The 11,144-nt window shown below is 28.4% G+C and overlaps 1 protein-coding gene across 1 annotated transcript in view; it reads left to right on the top strand.

Moving 5' to 3' along the window:
• The first annotated feature begins 230 nt into the window (after nucleotides 1-230).
• LOC129981506 (proteoglycan 4-like) overlaps nucleotides 231-11,144 on the top strand; it is a 51,414-nt gene continuing 40,500 nt past the window's right edge. The window contains exon 1 of the mRNA XM_056092366.1: nucleotides 231-332. The gene's annotated coding sequence lies outside the window, so the exon portion shown is untranslated. The remainder of the gene's footprint in view (nucleotides 333-11,144) is intronic.

Here is an 11,144-nt window from a genome sequence, read left to right as displayed (position 1 = left end):
ATGCTTATACAAATTTTCAAGCCTCCCCTGAGGAGTTTTCCTGCTTCGCATAACATCCTGTTCGATGATACTGATATTAAGAGAAATCGGCTCGAAAGCGAGTTTCACTGGAGGGCTCTCGGACCCTTTCACCTCTTCTCCATCGTCAGATCTTTCTCACTTTCGGCAGCGTTCCGGCCGGCCAGGCAAGTAGGCCAGCACGAAACACTCTCTATAAAAACTAGACTGCGTGCCTTCGCACGAACCATTCGATCGCCTGCCTCTTTCATTCATTCAGTCAGTGCCTTAAGTGTGTAGCCACCAAGAAGTTCACCGCTCGAGGATATCTCAAGGTAGGTTCGCTCTCTCTCGGTAATCGTCATCCATCGCTTTTTAGTGTGAAGAATATCCTTTCAAAAACAATGAATGTTTTGACATTTTTTTTTAAACTCTGAAAGCCTTTATACAAAAAACGATTCAAAGTATTTTTTTTTATTTAAGTTTACAGATATTTCTCTCTGAAGATCCCTAAAATTGACGGAAGAAAGAGACTGAATATCTTCATTAAAATGTCTTGCTTTTAAAATGATTTAATAATAAAAGACTTTATTTGTAACACTGTCACATATTTCAGTGTAAAGAATGTTCATTCAAACCAATGAGAGTTTCTATAGTAATGAAAATGTTTTATAAAACTCGTTTAGAATATTCCCTTTCTATACTACTGTATTTACCAACGTCCCTTTCTAAAAAGATTCATCAAATAGATATGTAAAAGAAATTGCAAATTTTCTTTGAAAAAATATTTATTTAGGTAGAATTACAATAACAACAAACTTTATTTATAAAAATATCGGGGGATTTAATTAATTCAGACAAATTGTTATCATACATTTATTTGATTCATTCTTTGTAGAAACATTCTGTAGTTGTCCACAAACATTATTCTTACACATAGCATAACATTTTTTTCGTTGCTCTTGCCAGTTTTTTGATATTAGATTGAAAGCATTCAGAAAATATTCCTTTTGAGTATGCATTGTGTCTACTTTCTATTAATTAGAGCTATTTTCTGAAACTTTTATAAAACACTTTGCAAAAGAAGTAATTTCTGGTTTATAACGATTAGAATTAAATTGCATTAATATGAGATGAACTAAAATTAATATGATCGTCAAGACAACAGATATCTAAAGAAATGAGCACAGATCAAAGAGAATTTTGAAGTGACATAACTAAGAACGGAGCAGATTTGAGAATATATTCGTATCATTCCATAACGTCTGCATAACTTCGCAAAAAATTATTATAACAGTTTTTGTAATTTTGCACATGAAATCCAACGCCCGTGAAACAAAATGGAATCCTCAAACCTCAAGTTAAATTAGTTGATATTTGAATGATTCTTGCTTAGAACGAGAAGCTAAACATTATTTTTTGAAATAATTCAGATTTAGGTTGGGATATTATTCAATCTGTCAAAAATATTTCTTAAAATAAGAAACTTTTGTTGCAATAAAATTTATAGTGTATCAAAATTTTATGTTTCTTTTGAACTAAAAAGGCTATAAATCTCAGAAATTTTAAAAATTACCAAGTCAAAATTACCAATGATAAAAAAACTTCCATACTTTAAAACTCATCGGGAACAACCAATCAAAATCAAAAAGAGAATATTATTGTATTTACTATGAAAGATATACTAATAAGAATTTTTGATAAAAGCATTCTTAAAAATCCATTAATTTGTTGGACAGTTTGCATTAATGGCATTTATATGATATACTAAAAGATCGCTTGAATAGTAAGAAAAAAACAACATGTAAGTGAAGATTTTGAAAGACTAAGAGCTCTCTCTCTCCATTTTTTTCTGACATATTCGCAAGTAACTATGCGTTAGTATATATTTGCGTAAATATATACGTTAGTATATATTTGCGTAAGTATATGCGTTAGTATATATTTGTGTAAGAATATGCGTTAGTATATATTTTAAGACTGCTCGAATTACACTAAATAGATAAAAGCTGCCTCTTAGGTGTACAATATATCAAGTGTAAGAAAACTAAATTCTAAGAACTTTAAGGCTATTTAAATGCTTTAGTCCTGAATCATTGTTTTTACACATTATATATTTCTATTGAGGGGACATAGAGAAACCTTTCGAAATTGGAATTTAACGGTAATTTTTTTATTTTCTTTGCTCGTGGAAAATAAAAGAATATTTTAGTTTTGTTCTTTATTTTATTTATTCATTGCCCAATAATTTTGTTTAGATCTTTTTAAATCCTTCGCTATAACAGCGTTACTTCTATTTCATTTATTATTATAATTATTATTTTAAGTCCAGTTAAAAAAGAATAGCTTTCGAATTATTTTTTCGAATTTATTTATCGAATCCTTTTGAAGTTTCATCAGACTTCTTCATTCTTTCACATTTTTCAAAACATGCGAGTAATATGAAAACAACTTGAAAAATAAAAAATAAGGGAAATTTCAAACGATGAAAAACAAACATGAAGAAAATTTTATTGCAGAAAAACTATTTGTTTTTAACTAGAAAATTTAATTCTTAATATATATGATTTAACTCTACAGATATTTTTTTATCAGAGAACAAAATTTATATGTAAGGTAAAATTTATTTGGAAAATTCAAACCGATTCCTTTATTTTGTTTTATTGATAATTGATGATATAAGCAGAAATTAAAAGAAGAAATTTTGCAGAAATTAATTAAGTTTTTTTCCTTTTCGCTTTCTCTGAAATTGAAACAACAATTAATTGATAAAACTGCTTGTTACCCTATCTCATATCTTTATTTCTCTATTTTTTCGATAGTAGATCTTTTTTTATATAATTATTTAAAGGTTAAATTATATCGTTTACTAGTAGTATATGCTTTAAATATATGCATTTTTTATTTTGTAAAAAAATTGCACACACGCTTGATTATACTTATTTGAATTTCAAAACTCGAAACATAGAAAAACTAACTATTTGATAAAACTAGAGTTTTATCAAATTCTGATATTTTAAATATTTTAAATAAAAGAGATAACAAATATCTGTAAATAATAATTGTATTTGTTGTTTAAACTACATTTAAAGTTGATTTTGTGTTAGATATGTTTGCTTTTAAATTTAGGGCATATTCAGATAAAAAATAGATTATGTGACTGTAATCATATTATGCGCATTATTATTCGATCAATCAATTCGTTTTAGATAGTTCTGGGAAAAACGTTTATCAAAGAATTGTGATCTCATATTTTTTTTTCTTCCTTTCACTGAGTGTTACAATGGAATAAATTAATTCTACTTGAAAACTCACCCGATATTTAAATTTTGTTACAATATTTCATAACATATATTTTTTTTCCTTTTATGATTATGCAAATATAAGAGAAATCAGTTTTTGGTATTCAAATTCATTCTTTGATTACTTAAAAGTCTCATACCCGCATTGTGAATATTTTTATTAAATCTCTTGATTGCTTTATTATATACTGCTCTTCACACCTTTCAGCATTCAAAATTACTTCTTTTAAAATAGATAACTTTGTGTCAATAATTAAATTAGTTTAATCTCTTACAAGGGGGAATTCAACCCTCTTTATCTTTACTTCTTTTAAATATCACTAGCATAATTTCTCTAAAAGTAATAGAGTTTTTTGTTCAATTTTTTATGAAAATGTTACATTCTCATTATTTTTGCTGCCAGATGTCATCCTATGAAATTAAACATATTAGAATTGTGCTGATTTTATAGTAGAATTGAAATAAATTAGTGAATGGTTTTAATCGTCAAACTTGAAGTAAAAATTTCATAACTGTTGGTCCACTTTTAAGTTAAAAGACTTCGATGAGATTTCATTTTATAGTTATGTTGTTTAGTTATTGACTTATAGCAAATCACATTTTTAAAATCAGTTTCGAAACAAAAAAAAAGTTATCTTTAAATTGCATCAAGACAGAACATCATGTTTTCTCTTACATTATTATAATTCTATAAGATTCATTCTAAAAGATAATAACATATTAAATAAATAAAATATCACTTTCATTTTAAGCATTTATTAATAAATTAAATAAAATCACTTTTTGATTGCTGAATTTGCTACTTCACTTAAGTAGGGGCTTGCACCGAACTCGTGATATATGATAAATTATTATATTTTGCAATTGACAACGTCCATGAAATGCAGAATACGTCATTATAATTTCCACTTGTGAAATTTATAATCTTGTTTATTATAAAAGACGTTTATTATGAAAGTGGCTTTTGCATTATTGGAAGAAAGATAAACAATTAAGATACTAATACAAATAATATATCAGAAAAAAATACAATGCCTCAAAACAGCAGGAACCTATTTATAACATTAAATATTAGGTGAATTAAAAACCATGTATAAAACTCAAAATTAAGCAAACGAAATATTAAAATAGTGTAAAACAAAAATTAAAAATACACAGAACGTCAGATTCACAAATATAAGTTTATAAATAAATCATGTGGTGAATACTGGATGAAAATTTCCTTATCTTTACAACTGTTTTATAAAAAAAAAAAAAATAACAATAATTTTTAAAGTAAATGAAACATTCGATATTTGCATAATAAATTATCAACATAAAACCATTGTCATTAACACGCGTTTTTCACAATCATCTGGGTATAAATTTGAAATTAAATATTCGTGAAAATAAATTTTCACAAAGATTTATTTTCGAATCATATCCTTCTTTGTTAAGAGAGGTATGTGCTCCACCAAAATGGGGACCACAATCTTCTCAAAACCTGGTTAAATTATATACTTTAAATTGAAAGTACACAATAAATTAATTTTAGCTTAAACTTGAGCAAAAGTAATCGAATACTTAAAAGTAACCAAATAATAATAAAATTTAAAAGTTAACCATCAATAACCAGTGCCAGAACATCAGCAAAGGCTCATGAAAAAAATGTATCATTATTCTTAAAACATTTTTAAGAATAAAAATTACTAGTTTCACAGAAATGGAGCCATTACTGAAATTTGTGGCAACATTTTTTAACTAGATTTTTAATTTTAAAGTTAGTGAGAATGAAGAACAATTACAAAAATTAGCAGCCTATTAATTGCTTTTCTCCAGGATCGCTGACAACTGAATGCAACGTTTTGTTTTCCCTTATACACATCCCACTCACCTTTTGAAAACTCCAGACTACGCTAAATACCGGATTATGAGAACGTGTTACATTTCATTATACTCTAGATGGTAAGAAATAATCCCCGGGAGTAATCTAATCAAAGATTTCTCATATATTTTCTAGTAAAGTTTGTGCTTCAGCCGCGTTTTTCCCAATCGACATAAACCAAAATTTGATTTAAAAGAAACCTGCAATTGCAGTCACAAACTTACATACCAAATTTGATATACTTCAATCATTGTGCTTTTGAACTATCGCATTTACATGTTTCCGAAAGAACATGTTGTTAGGCGTTTGACCCCTGTTGGTTTTGGCTAAAAATTTGATATGTATCTATACTATGGATGTTAAATTTGTGCACAAAATTTTATCCATTCTAAATCTCTGTGTTTTGAAGTTATCGAATGAACTTATATTCGAACAGTCCGACAGACAGATTTCTGCTGAATTGAATTTGCGCAAAATTTGACAGAAATCTACACATTTGGTGTAAAGACCATATATCCAATTTCATTTGTCTAGCTTAAAGCAGTTTGAGGTTATTTTTGTCAAAGGTGGACAAACCGACATAATGCCAAAAATGTGGTTTTCGAGCTCAGAGGTTTCAAATGTGGAGATTCGTCAAAATCTCGAGTTTGAATGTTCTGATGATTACAATAGTTTGTCTATAAGTAAAAAAGGAAAAAAAATGTTTGTGCAATTCATTTTTTTTTTCCTTGATAATTTTTCACGTAGAGCTGTAAGATGCTTTAAAGTCATTAACGGACATTCCTTTCCAGCATCATCCTAAGGTTGGTTAAGCAATAAGCATATAACTAAAATTTATTAAGTGTTATTTTTTTGTAAATCAGATTAAATTTTATTTGTAAAATGTTTTCAGATTATTAATTCAAACCCTGTTTATTTCATGCTTAATTTTTACTGCAAAATTAAACAATTTATAATAAAACTTCGTCAGAAATAAATTTCACTTATCTGCATTAAAATTTTTTAATTATAATAATTATATTATTTCAGCATGGAAAATGATAGTTTCCAAAATTTTTCATTTGAAACATCCGGAGCCAAGCCATTAGTAGAAATTATTTCTCTGAAAAAATTAAAGTATTTCGTAATATTATTTGTGAAAGTATTTCATTAATGTATTTCATTTAAGTATTTCATTAAAAATTCTTACAGTCATTGCTGAGTCCGAACGTAGTTTTTTAGAGCTTAAGATAATAATACACTATTTAAGATCCACACTGTTACAAGAAAGCCTGGTCAGCCCGCTTCAGCCTTAACTTTAACTGTAATAAAAGATAAATTTATTGGAATAAGGATAAGATAATTTGTTAATTTTGTATTTCCTTTATATTTATATGAATAGTCTAAAATTTCAATATTACTACTTATAATCTATGAATAATTGTTGCGTAAATTCCTTTCCTTCATTGGAAGTTAAGTATTTATTTTTTGTAGAATTTCACTTTATTATTTATCAGATATTTAAAATGCATAGAGCAGTTCTATGTGCCATTCTTACGTCTGACTTCCATGGAGCGTTTAAAAGAGGTTGATAACATTGAGCTTATCATCCTTGGCTGAACTGGGATCAGCTAATTCCGTTAATTGGCGAATTACTCATTTTCTCCTTTGGCACTTTTTTCACGATTAGAAGTGTTACGAAACACAGTGAAATGTGGGCAGCATCTCCATTTTTCCAGGTTAGTAAGTTAAGTGAACATTTCAGTGATTATTGGGATCTTTTCAGTTAATGGTATAAATTACTTAGTTTGGCAGGATTGTGTTAATGATTTAAGTTTGTAAACTGGTGTTCGATAACTTGCATTTGTACAGGATAGTATGACAAATCGCTATTTATTACGCTATGCAAAATGGCGGCCCTTTATCAAATGTGGCTCAGTGCGAGCTCTTTAGGGAGCAGAAGTGCATTTTCACATAATAGCGAGAAATAAATAGTTATAAGACAAACATTTTCTAAATTACAATCAATTTTTTAAAAAGTTATTGATTTTAATTTCTTTTATTTGACAAATGGACAATCAATCATTTCTATCTTAAATATTTCTTTGTAGAGCCTTGATTTTAATTTTTACCTATTAATACAAATAATTTAATTAATACCTAGTGAATTAGTATTCTTTTAAATTTTAATTAAATAATACTAACTGGCGCTTTTATTTTTCTTACTTTTTCCCTTTCTTCTCTTCATAAAAATTAAGTACAATAAAGATAGTTATGAGTATTTTAATCTATCTGGGAAAAAATTATAATCCAGAAAGTTTTAGTAAATGGCTAATCAAATAGTGAAAAAGCAATCATGGGAACACTGCTGGGTTAAATTTCACACAAGCAGTTTAATTCGCATCCTATTGTAATGGCACAAATAATTTTTAAAAAACAAATTCTCCTTAACGGAAATACATAGCACATGCTTAATATCAAAACGCCTTTTGATATTAAGAATGTGTTTGATATCCTTGACTGAAGTGAATATATTGTTCTTTCAATACATTCATTGAACGAATGCATTAAATACCTTGATTTTGTTTTCAAAACAAGCGAATTCATTCTGTAAAATGCAAAATTAATTCTGAAAGGGAAATCTGTAGTTCTGGTAGCTCAGATAATATGCGATATCACCAGTTTGCATTTGCGTGAAGACCTTTCTAACCCTCACGAAGAAAAACCTAAAATACAAGGTTTCTTTTGTTAACGATGAGGAATTGGGCCTTTTTTAAACATGCGTATGACGAAGAGATATCTTAAAAATTATCTAAGCGGTTATTTTTTAACCTTAAGGATTATGATGGCAATCGTAGGGCTGCATTATCTTTTGCGTTTCCTTCTTATATGTATTTTATGGTTCATAAACTGAAAATGGTACTATTGTTCCATTTTGCAGATATATCCAACCACCCACATATAGGAGGAGTTCAACGGATCACGTCACTAAAAAATTTAAATATAATTTCTTTACTCTAAATTAAAGAGAAAATGCATTTAGTCTTGTAAAATAAAGTAGAACGCTCATTTAGAAATCGAATGAATTAATGGAAATTTTTAAGTGTTATAAAAAGTGTTCAATAAAACGGATAAATGGAATTAAATGTTGTTTGTAATATTTCAGAATACGAGATTCGGTCATTCTTTTATGGAAATCATTAACTTTGAATAGATTAATCCTTCTTACTCGGAAAATTCGTTCATTGTTACATTGGACCATAGTTCAGGTCGTAAAATATCGTTTTATTGGAGGACTAACGCCATTTTCACTTGTTTTATATGAAAATCAATGTTTTTAGGCAACGTGATAATATGCAATGTCATTTTACTGGAAAATTGTCGGACTGTTGCATCAATCCATATGAAAACCATATTATAAGAGCGCTGGATAGTATGAAAATTGATAAGTACAGAAATGTGAAATCCTTCGGTAATTAAAAACTCAAGGATAGCCTTGAAAGGTGGCATACTTATTCTAAATAGGAAATTAATATGCTTAAATGCTAAAACATTTTCCATAGAAAGACTACAAACAATATTAATGATTAATTAAAAGAAACTGTTAATATTCATTTTTCAGAATAAGGATTCAAGAATATGGATTTAGGAAAATGAATATGATTATGAATATAATGGCTCTATATAATGTTTTTTTTTTAAATTTATTTCGTATAATAAAATAGAAAGTTTTAATTCCTCTGCTCAATACTTGCCTGTATGTTACAGTTAACACTTTTTAACCTTTTGTTAGTAACAGCTGTTGGTTGAGATTAAGGTATGGTCTAGGCGCTGAATTTCATAAAAATTTACAAATCGTTTAGATGCTCTCCAAGCGACCACCGTTTGGATAATGGCAGAAAATGGAGTTTCGATCATGAAATCAATCAATCAATTTCCATTTTGTAGGGTCGCAGCTGAAATTTCGTGGATTGTCACTTTCGGTAAGTTATCGTTTGGAAAATTTATGCCGTAACTCTAGTAATTATTCATACTGCAACAATCATTTCATCCTTGATTTCCCCAGCATTGTTAATAATGAAGATTTGACAACACGATTTATCTGCCCAATTTAATTAGGTTTCTGTTTAAATTAGTTAATAAATTTTTCGCATTTTAATAAGATTCTATTTTAGTTAAGCTTTAGCTTCTGAAGTAAGTAATGATGAAAAATGCTTAAACGTTGTTCATTTTTAAATGATGTCAGCCTTCTTCATCTTCAATTTGTTTGAAGTTTTTTTTTTTTTAAATCGCAAGCGGAATTTTTCTCTAAAACAAAAAAATTTCATTACATAATTCCTATCGTGTAAACAATGAACTATACTCTGCTGTGCAGTTTAGCGCTTGATGATTATTCTTTCTATCATTCTATCTTTTTATGGACATTCTTAGTTTCTTTAAGAATGTTATTAAATTACTTGAAGTTTTTCTAATTCCCGTTTAAAATTAAGGCTCAAATTTTAGGTGAAATGGCTAAAAATTAGGAAAAGCTTAACAAAATAAATAAAACTATATAAGATTTTTTAAAATAGTATGCATTACATGCGTATTAAAATTTATTATGCATTGCTGATATGTCTATTTCAGTTACGTGTGAAAGATTCAACTAGTTTTTCGTAACTAAGTATCTCAGTGAATCAGCTGAGAAATAAATATCACTAAAATCCAAAGACGGGTACATTAAAACAATTATTATAAAACACAATTCAAGAAATCAGTAGCAGCTTACTGTTTGCATAGCGGAGACGCCTTAGGCATCCACAAAGAATTTTTTTTCCTTTTCTTCCCATTCAACTATTCAGAAATGTCCATCTAACAAAAGAAGCTTGTTTAACAAAGTGCCGGCTTATAGAATGGCCATTATATGCGTGAAAGTCATGATAAAATTCATTTGTATTTACTACTTATGAGCCTTGATAATTAATAAAGTAAGATAATTAATAACAATAATACTATCATTTATTTTCTGTAACATGATGATACTTCGTAATGTTCTAAGTTATTTGAAATAGCGTGCGTCATATTAAAAATACTTTTTCAATATCTATCCTCACAAAATAGATGAAAGAAATGAATTCTGACCAAATGCATTCATTCGATTCATTTCTCTCTGAAGCGGATCATTTCGTATTTTGAACAAAATGAACATGGAACGGTATTGAGTGAGAAAAAAAATTTAAGTCGCTTCTCAGTTCACCTTCTTTCATTAATCCACTGTTTCCCGTACCTACAATCAAATTAATGAAAGGATCGGTTGTAGAGGAAATGTTCATGTTATTCGTTCTCAATGATTCTTTTTTGGGAGGATGCTGTTCAATGAAATGTACGCGTAGGTGGTCTGGATCGAGGTTACGCGATACTGAGCGCCATCTTGGATAAACAGCGATTTGAACTTTAGAATGGTTTCGCATAATGGGAGTAAAATGGGTTAGTTTTCTTCTGATCCATTTAAAAGTGATATTTGTATATTAACGCCGCGAATCGACTATTTGCGCTTTCTGTTTCTTTTTCTACTTCGCGCTAAAACTAAATATTTATTTCTACTTACTTTTCCTCTTGCGAATCCTTCTCTGTGACTCTCATCAAGTCTTAGTTTGTTGATTCTAATTAAAGCATTTTAGGGTGAGGTTAAAGTCCTGAAAGAGTGTCTCTCAGAAGGTGAAATTGAGACTACAGGAAAGTAAAAGGAATTAGAGGCTGAACTTCATTATCAGAGTAATAGTCAATAACAGAAAATGTCACTGCTCATGAGGAAATCTCTGTACGTTGTATTTCTTTGTTGATTGATTATTGTAAATGGTTCAGAGCAAAAAAAATTATAACTTAAATGAAATTTGTGAGTCACGGCGTCTTTTAAAATAGAATTAAATCAATAAATGTGACTCGATTTTTAACTTTTAAACTTAAAAATATTTTTTAATGATAACATTTTGAGTTATACAATTCTTTCATTTATTGCTTAT

The sequence above is a fragment of the Argiope bruennichi genome, chromosome 1 (assembly GCF_947563725.1).
Source record: "Argiope bruennichi chromosome 1, qqArgBrue1.1, whole genome shotgun sequence".
NCBI classification, from domain to species: domain Eukaryota; kingdom Metazoa; phylum Arthropoda; class Arachnida; order Araneae; family Araneidae; genus Argiope; species Argiope bruennichi.
Note: the sequence above shows the minus strand (reverse complement) of the source record. Positions and strands in the feature narration are given on the sequence as shown.